Source organism: Phyllobates terribilis, unplaced genomic scaffold (genome assembly GCF_046119375.1).
Source record: "Phyllobates terribilis strain yellow unplaced genomic scaffold, ASM4611937v1 Scaffold_9__5_contigs__length_417890890, whole genome shotgun sequence".
Classification (NCBI taxonomy): domain Eukaryota; kingdom Metazoa; phylum Chordata; class Amphibia; order Anura; family Dendrobatidae; genus Phyllobates; species Phyllobates terribilis.
The window spans coordinates 33,138,201-33,151,993 of record NW_027362769.1 but is presented as its reverse complement, the minus strand read 5'-3'; the positions used below and the strand labels follow the sequence as shown (position 1 = coordinate 33,151,993).

Genomic DNA, 13,793 nt, shown 5'->3' with positions numbered 1-13,793 from the left:
GCATTGGCTTTAACATTCTTAGTACCAGGGATATAAGTAACAGAAAAATGAAACCGAGAAAAAAAAAGTGCCCACCTAGCTTGACGGGCATTCAAGCGCTTGGCAGCTTCCAGATAGATCAAATTCTTATGATCTGTAAAAACCTGAATAGGAAATCTAGAGCCTTCCAAAAAATGACGCAAATGTTCAAACGCGAGTTTAATAGCCAGCCACTCCCGATTTCTAACATCATAATTCAGTTCGGTTTCCGAAAAAAATTTCAAGAAGAAGGCACAAGGATGTACTCCACCCTTGTTCTCCTGAGACAAAACTGCTCCGACTCCTACCGATGAAGCATCGACCTCGACCAAAAAAGACTTGGTCTCCTCAGGCAGCATAAGGATAGGGGCAGAACTGAACCTCTCTTTGAGATACTCAAACGCTTCAATGGCCTCAGTAGTCCACTGGGCGGTATTCGCACCTTTCCTGGTGAGATCGGTTAGAGGTTTAACAATTACAGAAAAATTCTTAATGAATTTCCTGTAATAATTGGCAAAACCCCAAAATCTCTGTATAGATTTCAAACCAATAGGCCTAGGCCATTCCTGCACAGCCTGAACCTTCACAGGGTCCATCTCAAAGCCCTCGCTGGAGACAATGTAGCCCAAAAAACTAATTTTCTGTACAGCAAACTCACATTTCTCCAGCTTAGCAAAGAGTGAATTATCACTCAATAACTGCAAAACTTCACGTACATTCTGCCAATGAGACTCCAGATCTGGCGAATAAATCAAAATGTCATCCAAATACACAACCACATTCTTACCAATCAAAGGTCTCAGGATTTCATTAATAAGGTTCTGAAAAAATGCAGGTGCATTGGTAAGACCAAAAGCCATCACCAGATTCTCAAAATGACCTACCAGAGTGTTAAAATCAGTTTTCCATTCATCACCCCCATCAAATTGTATGCCCCCCGGAGATCAATTTTAGAGAACCACTTGGCCCCCATTAACTGGTTAAACAAGTCAGGAATTAACGGCAATGGATAGGAATTGCGTACGGTAATCTTATTAACTTCACGAAAATCCAGACATGGACGTAAACCTCCGTCTTTTTTCTTAACAAAGAAAAATCCAACTGCCACAGGCGACTTAGAAGGTCTAATGTGACCAGCAGCCAGGCTAGTCTGTATGTATTCCTCCAAGGCCGTTCTTTCAGGGATAGTCAGATTAAACAAGTGACTCTTGGGAAGAGTAGCTCCCGGAACAAACTCAATGGCGCAATCATAATCCCTGTGAGGAGGTAAAACTTGTGACTCCTCCTCCGAAAAAACCCTCCAAAAATCTTGAATAGGTACAGGTAATTCCCCTTTTTCCACAGCTGCAATGCGACCATTACAACATTTATCATAGCACTTCAGACTCCAAGACTTAATCACATTAGTAGACCAGTCCAGTAAAGGATTGTGCAGTTTTAGCCAAGGCAATCCTAGAACAACCAGAGAGGGTAAATTATTTAAAACAACCAAGTCCAAAATTTCTTGGTGAACTCCATTGATAGTGAGGGGATATGCAGCAACCTTGTGAGTAATACATTTCAAGGGAGTGTTATCAATTGCAATCACAGAAATAGGTGATGACAAAGGTTTGGATTTCAATTTAAGGTTTTCCAAAAACCCTTTATCAATCACATTAAGTGTTGAACCACAATCCACAAATACCTGAAATTCAATAAAATCTCCCTGCAAAGTAGTACCCCCAGAAAGAAATACTCCTGCAGAGCGTAAACAAGCTATACGGGCATAACTGACCTTTTTTTTTCTTTACTTAAACGAAGCTCACAATATTTAATCAAATGGTCAGCTTTACCACAATGAAGACACAATCCCTGTGCGAACCTCCGGTCTCTTCTTGAGAAGGGAGCGACTCCGCCCCAACCTCCATCGGTTCTCCGCCATCAGAGCATATTTTCTGGGGACTAGGAACTGACATTACAGAAGTCTTTACCTCATTCACCCTGGACCTCAGTCTCCTGTCCACACAAACAACTAATTGCATAGCATCCTGCAAAGTCTCAGGTGCAGAGAATGCAATTAGCAGATCCTTAACCCTTTCACTCAGACCAGCAAGAAATAAACATTTCAGCGCAGGATCATTCCATTTAACTTCTGAGGCCCATCTCCTGAAGTGTGTGCAATAATTTTCAACATCACCTGACCCCTGATTCAAACGCCTGAGTTCTGCCTCAGCAGATGAGATTCGATCAGAATCATCATATAATAGCCCCATAGCAGAAAAAAATTCTTCAACAGACCTTAAACACGGATCATTAGGTTGGAGAGAAAAGGCCCACCCCTGTGGTTCATTGCGCAAAAGTGACATAATAAAACCAATGCGCTGTGATGCATTCCCAGAGGACCTTGGTCTCAAATGAAAATATAACAAACAAGCATTTTTAAAGGAAAAAAAATCTTGCTGTTTACCATAAAAAACATCAGGCAGTCCTACCTTGGGTTCGACAAAATGCGCTCCAGAACAGCTACTCACATGTTGCTGAAGCTCGGCCACCTCCAGAGACAATCCCTGCAGGCGTTGAGCCAAATCCTGGACGGAAACCATACTGATCCCCAAATTTCTTTCCTTTTAGTTTTTTGGGCTGGACTTACTGTTATGATCTGCAACATGAACTAAAGAAAGATAGGGGAAAGCTGTCCCTACAGTAAGACTAAGCTGAATCCCTACAATGTAGCAGGCTGCCTGTTCCTAGCGAACAGACCCGCCTTAGTCCTCAGCTAGTCTGAACGAAGACCTATAACATTAAGGGAGGGGTCCCTAAAAGAACTAAGGACTGGGACAAAAATGGGACACGTCCTAAACAGAAAACTAGTTGCAGAACACAAAAAGACAAACTGACAAAAAAGTACTAGAGGTCCCAGAAGGACCAAGCGAACTGACAGAGAAAGGCACAGAAGCACCTGGCTAGAGAAACAGTCAAACACTGAAGTCCAGCACAGCCAAAAGGACGGAGCTGGAATATAAAGGCAGATGGTCACGTGACCGCAAAACACAAGATGGAAAAAACAAACAGGAGGGTTCTAACATCGGAAGCCTTTGCAGGTGTTTTTTGTTAATTACTCTAATTTACTGATTACAAAATGACTTTTGTGTTTTCATTGGCTGTAAGCCATGACCATTAACATTAACAGAAATAAACACTTGAAATATATCACTCTGTTTATAATGACTCTATATGTGTCTTGGGGTTTTTGCCTTCTTTTGGATCAACAGATTTAGGCATAGGGATTTTAGTAATACCATTATTGGAATCACAAGAGTAATACAAAATATAAAACTAATTAAAAAATTATAAAAGGGTTCATTTTTAATTGTAATAGTGCAGCAATAATAAAAATGATAATAATACATTTGTGAGGCCTAGACCCAGTAAATTAGTATGTTAGTGTAGGGAGTACAATTTGGGGAGAAAGGTTTAACTGGATGGACCTAGGTCTTTATTCAACCTACGTTACTATGTTACTATATAATATATGAGTTTCACTTTTTGTATTGAAGAACTGAAATAAATTAACTTTTTGATGATATTCTAATTTAGTGAGAAGCACTTGTGTATGTCACATAGGCAAACACCTAGTATATTGCACATAGAATCTCAGTATACTTCTGAATAACACTATCAGATGTAGAAAAGTGCCCTGTGAAATTAGTCAAATAAAGGTAAGTGCCTCCTTATACAAGCCTAATAGTTCTACATGCATACAAGTTAATGGCTACTACCAAGTTAGTAAAGTGCAGATAATGCAAATAGCAGCATGATTGTAGGAGCATTTATGCAGAGTATATAGCAAAGTGCCATGAAGGAAGAGTAATAAAACACAAGCAGTACAAGGCAGAGTGCCGAAGATAGAAGGTACGACCTGTTACTGGTGTCACTGGCCCAGACGCGCATTTTGCGGTTAGCTTCTTCCAGGGGGGGTGTCTAATAAGGTACGGGTCATTACCTGTTTATATACGGCTGTTAATCAGTGGTGGCAGCGGATCTGGTTCGGCGCTCATGCCGGCGTGCCGGAAGTCACGTGACCGCAGGTCCGCGTCATGCACCATGCAGCCGCGCCCACACCCGATGAGTAAGGATGAGGGAGCAGTACGTATGACGTGGCTAGACGCATCTCCATGGCAGCCCAAGATCCGAAGGCCGATAGAAGCGCACACTGCTGAGGGACAGAGTATGTGGAATTCAAAGTTGAAGGCTAGGGGTATATCACACAGACGGTGTGACTGTTTTAGATGCATCTTTGAAAGGTACAGGGAATTAAAAGGATAATGGACAGATAAATATGTCGGGCACCGCTTAAATCCACATAAAGTCTGTTTAAATAAGTGGATTTAAGTGGTGCCAGACGTAATTACCAGACCTGGACTGTTGCTCAGTGGTCCAAGGTGTTTGTTTCAGATGAAAGTAAATTTTGCATTTCATTTGAAAATCAAGGTCCCAGAGTCTGGAGGAGGAGTGGAGAGGCACACAATCCAAGCTGCTTGAGGTCTAGTGTGAAGTTTCCACAATCAGTGATGGTTTGGGGAGCCATGTCATCTGCTGGTGTAGGTCCACTGCGTTTTATCAAGACCAAAGTCAGCGCAGCCGTCTACCAGGAAATTTTAGAGCACTTCATCCTTCCCTCTGCCGCCAAGCTTTTTGGAGATGGAAATTTCATTCTCCAGCAGGACTTGGCACCTGTCCACACTGCCAAAAGTACCAATATCTGGTTTAAAAACCAATGTATCACTGTGCTTGATTGGCCAGAAAACTCGTCTGACCTTAACCCCATATAAAATCTATGGGGTATTGTCAAGAGGAAGATGAGAGACACTAGACCCAACAAAGCAGACGAGCTGAAGGCTGCTATCAAAGCAACCTGGGCTTCCATAACACCTCAGCAGTGCCACAGGCTGATCGCCTCCATGCCATGCCGCATTGATGCAGTAATTGATGCAAAAGGAGACCCGACCAAGTATTGAGTGCATTTACTGAACATACATTTCAGTAGGCCAACATTTCAGATTTTAAAATCATTTTTCAAGCTGGTGTTATAAAGTATTCTAATTTACTGAGATAATGACTTTTGTGTTTTCATTGTCTGTAAGCCATAATCATCAACATTAACAGAAATAAACACTTGAAATAGATCACTTTGTGAAATGCCTCTTTTGCAGCCTGAAGAGAAAACCTCCTATGAGAAATATTGCTGGTTGTGAATTAATAAGAAATCTGGTGTTGTCAAGGGAAGCTACTGCTAAAACCATGTGCTGCCACTGTAAGAAGGTGGAAATGTTGCCCACCTTTCCTCTTGAAGGCATGTGTATCAATGTAATGTGATATGATGTGTAGAATATGTAATAATTTGTACTGTTAGAAAGGAAGGTGCATTCTGCCCAGCATCGGTAGCTGACAGGCTTAGTGGTGTTATGCACACGCCCGGGCTGAGCGGCGTGTGCGTGTGATTGTAGTGATTCCACTGGACCATGAACCGGAGAGTGCCTGGAGGGGCGTGACTAAGTATCTGGCCGATCCGACCAAGATGGCACGACGGCATACGACGCCAGTGCACCAGGGAGAAACCGGGCAGAGGGACCAGGTGCTACTCCAGGTCAAACTCCGGACACGGGGGTTGACCCACACAGGGATTACTGGATCAGGCTGGTTAGGCTGGCGCACAGACTGGAGGGTATAGGCAGGCACGACTGGTATGCAGGCAGGCGGGTAAAGGCAAGCGCAGCTAGAGTGCAGACAGGGAGGCACTAGCAGGTAGGAACACAGGCGGGATAGGACCCAGTACACACTGGGACTCAGGAACAATACAGGTAGAGGGGTACAGGCAAGCACAGCTAGAGTGCAGACAGGGAGGCACTAGCAGGTAGGAACACAGGCGGGATAGGACCCAGTACACACTGGGACTCAGGAACAGGCAGGTTAGGCTGGCACAGACTGGTGGATATAAGCAAACACGGCAGGTATGCAGATGGGTGGATACAGGCGAGTATGCAGGCAGGGAGGTACTGGCCGAAAGGACGGGCTGGAGCACAGAAAGGTTAAGACCCAGTACAGACTGGGTCACAGAACCGCAGATGCGGTAGACAACCACAGCAGAGAGGGAACGCCCGAAGCGGTGGGCAAGAACAGAGCAGGACAGGGCTGCAGGAGCAGCGAGCACAAGCAGGGCAGGACAGGACTGCCGGAGCAGCGGGCAGAAGCAGGGCAGGACAGGACTGCCGGAGCAGCGGGCAGAAGCAGGGCAGGACAGGACTGCCGGAGCAGCGGGCAGAAGCAGGGCAGGACAGGACTGCCGGAGCAGCGGGCAGAAGCAGGGCAGGACAGGACTGCCGGAGCAGCGGGCAGAAGCAGGGCAGGACAGGACTGCCGGAGCAGCGGGCAGAAGCAGGGCAGGACAGGACTGCCGGAGCAGCGGGCAGAAGCAGGGCAGGACAGGACTGCCGGAGCAGTGAGCAAGGAGTCAGAGCAGGCTAGAACCGCCGGAGCGGTGAGCAAAGGAGTCAGAGCAGGCTAGGCTGAGTAGGGGGGACAGGGCTCTGTTCACACAGAACAGACAGGAAGGGAAAGGCAGAGCCAGACACCCACAGGGTACTTGCAGTGAAGTAGCGAGTGGACCACAAACTCACAAACGGGAGGACAGAGACAACAAGCAGGAGTTAGGTACGAGTTCAGACTCTGCAGAAAAAGGAAGGGAACGGACATAGAGGCAAAACAGGAAAAGGATAGGAGAGAGTTCAGACTGGAACTGAGTGTACGGAGGAGACCGACACTGCAGCGGGATACAGGAGCGGGTCTGGGAATACGGCCCCCAGAGAGGCAGGACGAACAGGCAAGGAGCGTGTTCAGACAGGACAGACAAGATACAGGAGCGGGTCTAGGAAATCAGCCCCTAGAAGGCGAGAGGAACAGGCTAGGAGCGTGTTCAGACAGGTCAGACAAGATACAGGAACAGGTCTAGGTAATCGGCCCCTAGAAGGCAGGAGGAACAGGCTAGGAGCGTGTTCAGACAGGTCAGACCAGATACAGGAACAGGTCTAGGTAATCGGCCCCTAGAAGGCAGGAGGAACAGGCTAGGAGCGTGTTCAGACAGGCCTGGAAATACAGCCTCCAGGATAGGCAGACAAGAGAACACAGAACGGGACCTGGCACCTTCAGAGTGCAAGCACACACTGAAAGAAACACTATGCTCAGGCAGGGATAGATGGCGCAGCTGAGCTATATACCAGGTGACAGACAGCAATAGGCTGAGGACGCACAAGGGGTGTGACCCACAGCAGGTACAAAAAGCAGGAAGTGATCGGGCGCCGCCCTTAAGCAGCAGAAACAGACACAAACAGACAGCATGGAGGGAAGCCAGAGAGACATTCTGGACAGGAGATCAAGTGCGCGCTCTTGCACAGTGGGAGATGGACCACTATGCAAGGACGCCGCCAGGTATGTTACAGTACCCCCCCCCTTACGCCCCCTCTTCTTCAGGCCTGCCAGAATCTTCCGCAGGGAATTTGAGGGCCAATTCTTCACTTCGAAGAGATCACTTCCACTGTCCACCGGAAAAACTGGTCTCCTCTGGGTAGCTAGGATGCTACCTCCCATCCAGCCACCCTTAGCAACAGACGAAACGGGTGGAGTACCAGGAACAGCACACAAGGAAGTCTCTCTCCACATATTTTCAGGTGGCACCCCAGAGGGTACAGGAGACAACTGGAAGTCCTCCACCGGGTTGGAGGGGGACAGAGACTTGGGGGTAATCTCTGCTTCGAGGTACATCTTGTCAAGCTCACAGGAAGAAATAGACGGGTTATCAGGTACATAATGAGGAAAAGTCACTGTCTCTTTGTTTTCTGGTGGTACCCCGGAGGATTCAGGAAACAACTGGAGGTCCTCCGCCGGGTCAGAAGAGTGCAGAGGCTCAGAGAAAACATCTGCTTCAGAGTACACTAGGTCGGACTCACTCGACGAAGCAGGCGAGGTATCGGGTACCGAGTATAGGAAAGTCTCTGTCCATTCTCCACCAGGTGGCACCCCGAAGGGTTCTGGAGACAACTGGCGGTCCTCCGCCTGGTCAGAGGGGTGTAGAGACTCACGGGTAACCTCTGCTTCAGAGTACACTAGGTCGGACTCACTGGACGAAGCAAGCGAGGTATCAGATCCAGGATATAGGAAAGTCTCTGTCCATTTACCACCAGGTGGCACCCCGAAGGGTTCTGGAGACAACTGGAGGTCCTCCGCCTGGTCAGAGGAGTGTAGAGACTCGGGAGTAACCACTGCTTCAGAGTACACTAGGTTGGACTCACTGGACGAAGCGAGCGAGGTATCAGGTACAGAGTATAGGAGAGTCTCTGTCCTTTCGCTACCAGGTAGCACCCCGAAGGGTTCAGGAGACAACTGGAGGTCCTCCGCCTGGTCGGAGGGGTGTAGAGACTCGGGGGTAACTACCACTTTGGGGTACCCATTGTCAGGCTCACAGGACGAAGCGGACAAAGTATCGAGTACCGGGTGTAGAGAATTCTCTCTCCATTTGTCATCGAGTGGTATCCCGGAGGATTCAGGAGGCAACAGGGGGTCCTCCGCCAGGTAGTAGAGGTGCACAGACTCTGAGGTAACCACAGCTTTGGAGCATCCTTGGACATGCACACCGGTTAAAGTGGGTGAAGCATCTGATGCCGGGTGCAGGAAGTTCTCCTGTGTGGAGTCTGGATGGGCAGAAGTCTCTTCGGGCAGGAGAACTGGTGCACTACCCACGCACATTACCCGTTGGGGCTTCTCCGGGATACAGGGAGATGAAGCTTCAGTAGGGACTTCAAGGTTGGGGTCAGGAGGTCTCAGGGAGGACAGACCCTGGCGTGACGGCTTGCCTCTACGTCTAGCACGTCTGGACTGCCTCTTGAGGTTGGGAGAAGTATTCCGGAAAGCGTAGTCACCCTGTGAGGATTCTGGGTGGGCAGTAGTCTCATTGGGCTGGAGGACTATTGCGCTACCCACACACATTACCCATTGGGGCTGCTCCGGGATATTGGGAAGTGAAGCTTCAGCAGGAGCCTCCGGGTTAGGATCATCGAAGACCATTAGAAAGGCCACCAGGAAGGCCATTAGGTCCAGGAGGATCGGATCCTGTGTTTCATATAGGGGGTTGATCCATTCCAAGGCATCACCCGCCAGGTAAGACATAATGAATGCCACCTTAACCCGATCGGTGGGAAAACATAGAGGGTAGAACTTGAAGTGTAGCATGCATTGCTCCACAAATGCACGACTTTGTCTAGGATCCCCATAATAACGTAGCGGATCCGCGGGAACGAGAGCAGATAGATCCATCTGGACGGGTGCGTAATTCGCCTGGAACTCAGCTAAAGGAAAAAAAAAAATATTTATTTATTTATTTTAATGCATGTATTCGCTGGAAAACTTCTCAGAGAGCGAAGGCCGTGGGGCTCAACGGGAACCATGGCCTGAGCATGCTGTTATGCACACGCCCGGGCTGAGCGGCGTGTGCGTGTGATTGTAGTGATTCCACTGGACCATGAACCGGAGAGTGCCTGGAGGGGCGTGACTAAGTATCTGGCCGATCCGACCAAGATGGCACGACGGCATACGACGCCAGTGCACCAGGGAGAAACCGGGCAGAGGGACCAGGTGCTACTCCAGGTCAAACTCCGGACACGGGGGTTGACCCACACAGGGATTACTGGATCAGGCTGGTTAGGCTGGCGCACAGACTGGAGGGTATAGGCAGGCACGACTGGTATGCAGGCAGGCGGGTAAAGGCAAGCGCAGCTAGAGTGCAGACAGGGAGGCACTAGCAGGTAGGAACACAGGCGGGATAGGACCCAGTACACACTGGGACTCAGGAACAATACAGGTAGAGGGGTACAGGCAAGCACAGCTAGAGTGCAGACAGGGAGGCACTAGCAGGTAGGAACACAGGCGGGATAGGACCCAGTACACACTGGGACTCAGGAACAGGCAGGTTAGGCTGGCACAGACTGGTGGATATAAGCAAACACGGCAGGTATGCAGATGGGTGGATACAGGCGAGTATGCAGGCAGGGAGGTACTGGCCGAAAGGACGGGCTGGAGCACAGAAAGGTTAAGACCCAGTACAGACTGGGTCACAGAACCGCAGATGCGGTAGACAACCACAGCAGAGAGGGAACGCCCGAAGCGGTGGGCAAGAACAGAGCAGGACAGGGCTGCAGGAGCAGCGAGCACAAGCAGGGCAGGACAGGACTGCCGGAGCAGCGGGCAGAAGCAGGGCAGGACAGGACTGCCGGAGCAGCGGGCAGAAGCAGGGCAGGACAGGACTACCGGAGCAGCGGGCAGAAGCAGGGCAGGACAGGACTGCCGGAGCAGCGGGCAGAAGCAGGGCAGGACAGGACTGCCGGAGCAGCGGGCAGAAGCAGGGCAGGACAGGACTGCCGGAGCAGCGGGCAGAAGCAGGGCAGGACAGGACTGCCGGAGCAGCGGGCAGAAGCAGGGCAGGACAGGACTGCCGGAGCAGTGAGCAAGGAGTCAGAGCAGGCTAGAACCGCCGGAGCGGTGAGCAAAGGAGTCAGAGCAGGCTAGGCTGAGTTGGGGGGACAGGGCTCTGTTCACACAGAACAGACAGGAAGGGAAAGGCAGAGCCAGACACCCACAGGGTACTTGCAGTGAAGTAGCGAGTGGACCACAAACTCACAAACGGGAGGACAGAGACAACAAGCAGGAGTTAGGTACGAGTTCAGACTCTGCAGAAAAAGGAAGGGAACGGACATAGAGGCAAAACAGGAAAAGGATAGGAGAGAGTTCAGACTGGAACTGAGTGTACGGAGGAGACCGACACTGCAGCGGGATACAGGAGCGGGTCTGGGAATACGGCCCCCAGAGAGGCAGGACGAACAGGCAAGGAGCGTGTTCAGACAGGACAGACAAGATACAGGAGCGGGTCTAGGAAATCAGCCCCTAGAAGGCGAGAGGAACAGGCTAGGAGCGTGTTCAGACAGGTCAGACAAGATACAGGAACAGGTCTAGGTAATCGGCCCCTAGAAGGCAGGAGGAACAGGCTAGGAGCGTGTTCAGACAGGTCAGACCAGATACAGGAACAGGTCTAGGTAATCGGCCCCTAGAAGGCAGGAGGAACAGGCTAGGAGCGTGTTCAGACAGGCCTGGAAATACAGCCTCCAGGATAGGTAGACAAGAGAACACAGAACGGGACCTGGCACCTTCAGAGTGCAAGCACACACTGAAAGAAACACTATGCTCAGGCAGGGATAGATGGCGCAGCTGAGCTATATACCAGGTGACAGACAGCAATAGGCTGAGGACGCACAAGGGGTGTGACCCACAGCAGGTACAAAAAGCAGGAAGTGATCGGGCGCCGCCCTTAAGCAGCAGAAACAGACACAAACAGACAGCATGGAGGGAAGCCAGAGAGACATTCTGGACAGGAGATCAAGTGCGCGCTCTTGCACAGTGGGAGATGGACCACTATGCAAGGACGCCGCCAGGTATGTTACAAGTGGGAGTTAATAGTTAGGACTAGCTCAGATTGGGAGGGGATAAATTGAAGGCACAGCAGAGAGGTTCCTGTCAGGAGTGAGATAGGGCATAGACTTTCAACTGAAGCGGACCTATGGTCTGACTAGTCAGCAAAGCCATATGAAGTGGGTGTTCCTATAGTGAGAAGAGACCGAGGCAACAAATAGTGTGATCCAGAATAGAGACCAGGAAAGGTGATAGAAGTAAGTGATTCGGGATCTGTGGCAGGAAACCAAAAGGGACGGTTATGAGTTCGCAAGTTGAAGAGATAACGAAACAGATCAGAACAGGGAAAGTGAGATGAAGACTGTGCCCCAAGCGGTAGCCCCGAGGCGTCGGCAAGCAGAGAAACTAAGTGATGGCCATAGTGGCATAAGTAGCTCCTCTAAGGGGAAAAGGAACCATGGGTTGAAGTACAGGACTCTCACTTACTGGACTGTAGTGCTGTTATTGGGGACAAGGGAAGCACCCAAAGTACTGTGCTGGGTTGTGGTGAAGGCAGAGGAACTAACTAAGGCAGGATCGTGTGAGTCTAGGAAGGAAAGAGAGAATGTGCATGAAGATGTTCTCTGTTTTAAGAGAAACAGCCATGAAGTTATACCCCGCTACCCACTGTACATTCTTCCTACTTAATTGTTCAGTAAAAGACAGTATATTTTTGAGTGGTGGTCTCCCTCATTAAACTCTTCAACATCTGTAGAGTTCAGCCAATGTCAATGGCACCATGCGGTCAGCAAGGGTGTATCGCCACCAGAACTAAAGTCAGCAAACCCAGCCAGGATCCTCACTTTCATGTAGCGTGCCGGGGCGTGAAGCACAAGTACTTTGCCCACGGCTACCACCCCGCATCACATTACATCACTTCAAGCAAAAGTATTTGCTCTAGAGATTGAAGCCAAGCCATTACCTAGATTCCCTACAGAGGTCCAGATAATTGTAAGGAAATTATCAGAGAATTCCTTACAACTAGCTAGACCTCCTCCGGTTTTGTATAATTTTTTCCTTAGCTTGTTCTTTCATTGTGTAAAAGCTACATACACTCTGTATATTGAATCCTGTAATAATATACAGTAGACTGAAAGATCGTAATAGTCTCACAAGACTGATGTCATCCCTACCTTGGTGGAAATGAAATCTAATTGTCAAGAAAATTGTTCAAATGTATTATGCCACTGGAGTCAAATGAAAATCCTTTCTGCATAATATAAACCAGGCAGTTTTCCACTATTAGAGGAATTTTCCATTTTATTTGACCAAATATGTGAGGACATGAATTTGTACTGCAGCCTCCCTCATAGAATTCAAAACGCTCCTGTTCTCACAGTGGCTGCTGATGGGGGAGCATGACCTGGCCTGCCTGATAGTTTCCTTCAACTGAAAATTAGTTTCTTCACAAAGGAGGAAAACTTTACATGTAAAATCATTTCCACAACACATTTGGTAAAATAAAGATAAAGCAAACAACCCCATTAAGAGTTATTCTTTAAGTACTCGGTTAGTGAAATCATTGTCCTCTGTTTTCTTTTGGCAAGGCATAGATTTATTTGTAGAAAACAATAGGGAAGCAGATGGACCCAATGCTCCTGACTTTGCACATAACTGGGTCTCTAATTCTGTGTATGTTTCAAGTACACCATTACATATTCACTTTATCCTAGATTTTGCTAATGTATGCAGGTTTTCTACTGAACCCATGGAAAACAGTTACATTAGATATTTAGTCTTAAAAGAGATTGCCTTCTGAAGAGAAGCTATGTGGTGGTCACCACAGGCCCTGATTCAGAAGAGCTTCTCGATGAATTGTTATCAACTGAGGAAGCTATGGGGAGACGAGTGGCCATCTCTTTGTTAGAAGCTCTCTCTCCACTCTGGCTAATGGATGAATAGCGCTAAGAGGTGGACCCCCTCTTTGAAATCCAAATACCTCTCTCCCCCCTAGGAACAATTGTTTCTTGGCCTCATGAGGGTTTATTTTTGTAGAATAAGTTGTATTTTTCAATGGCACACTTTTGAAGTACATTTGATTTGTAAGTTAACATTATTTATTCTTTAATTATTTTTTTCTATGTTATGTTGTTTACTGTGAGCAAAAAAAAATATGAATACAAAACATGACTTGAAATGTAGATCCTATGGCAAATCTTTGGGCTCTTTGAAGACCCCTATCTTTGAAACCCATCAAGACCATGTGACACTTTATAAGCACACATTAAATTTAAAACAAAAAATTA

At 48.2% G+C, this 13,793-nt stretch overlaps 1 protein-coding gene across 16 annotated transcripts in view; it reads right to left on the bottom strand.

Moving 5' to 3' along the window:
• Positions 1-13,793, bottom strand: part of DYTN (dystrotelin) — a 332,586-nt gene that overhangs the window by 145,376 nt on the left and 173,417 nt on the right. The gene's annotated exons all lie outside the window — the stretch shown is intronic.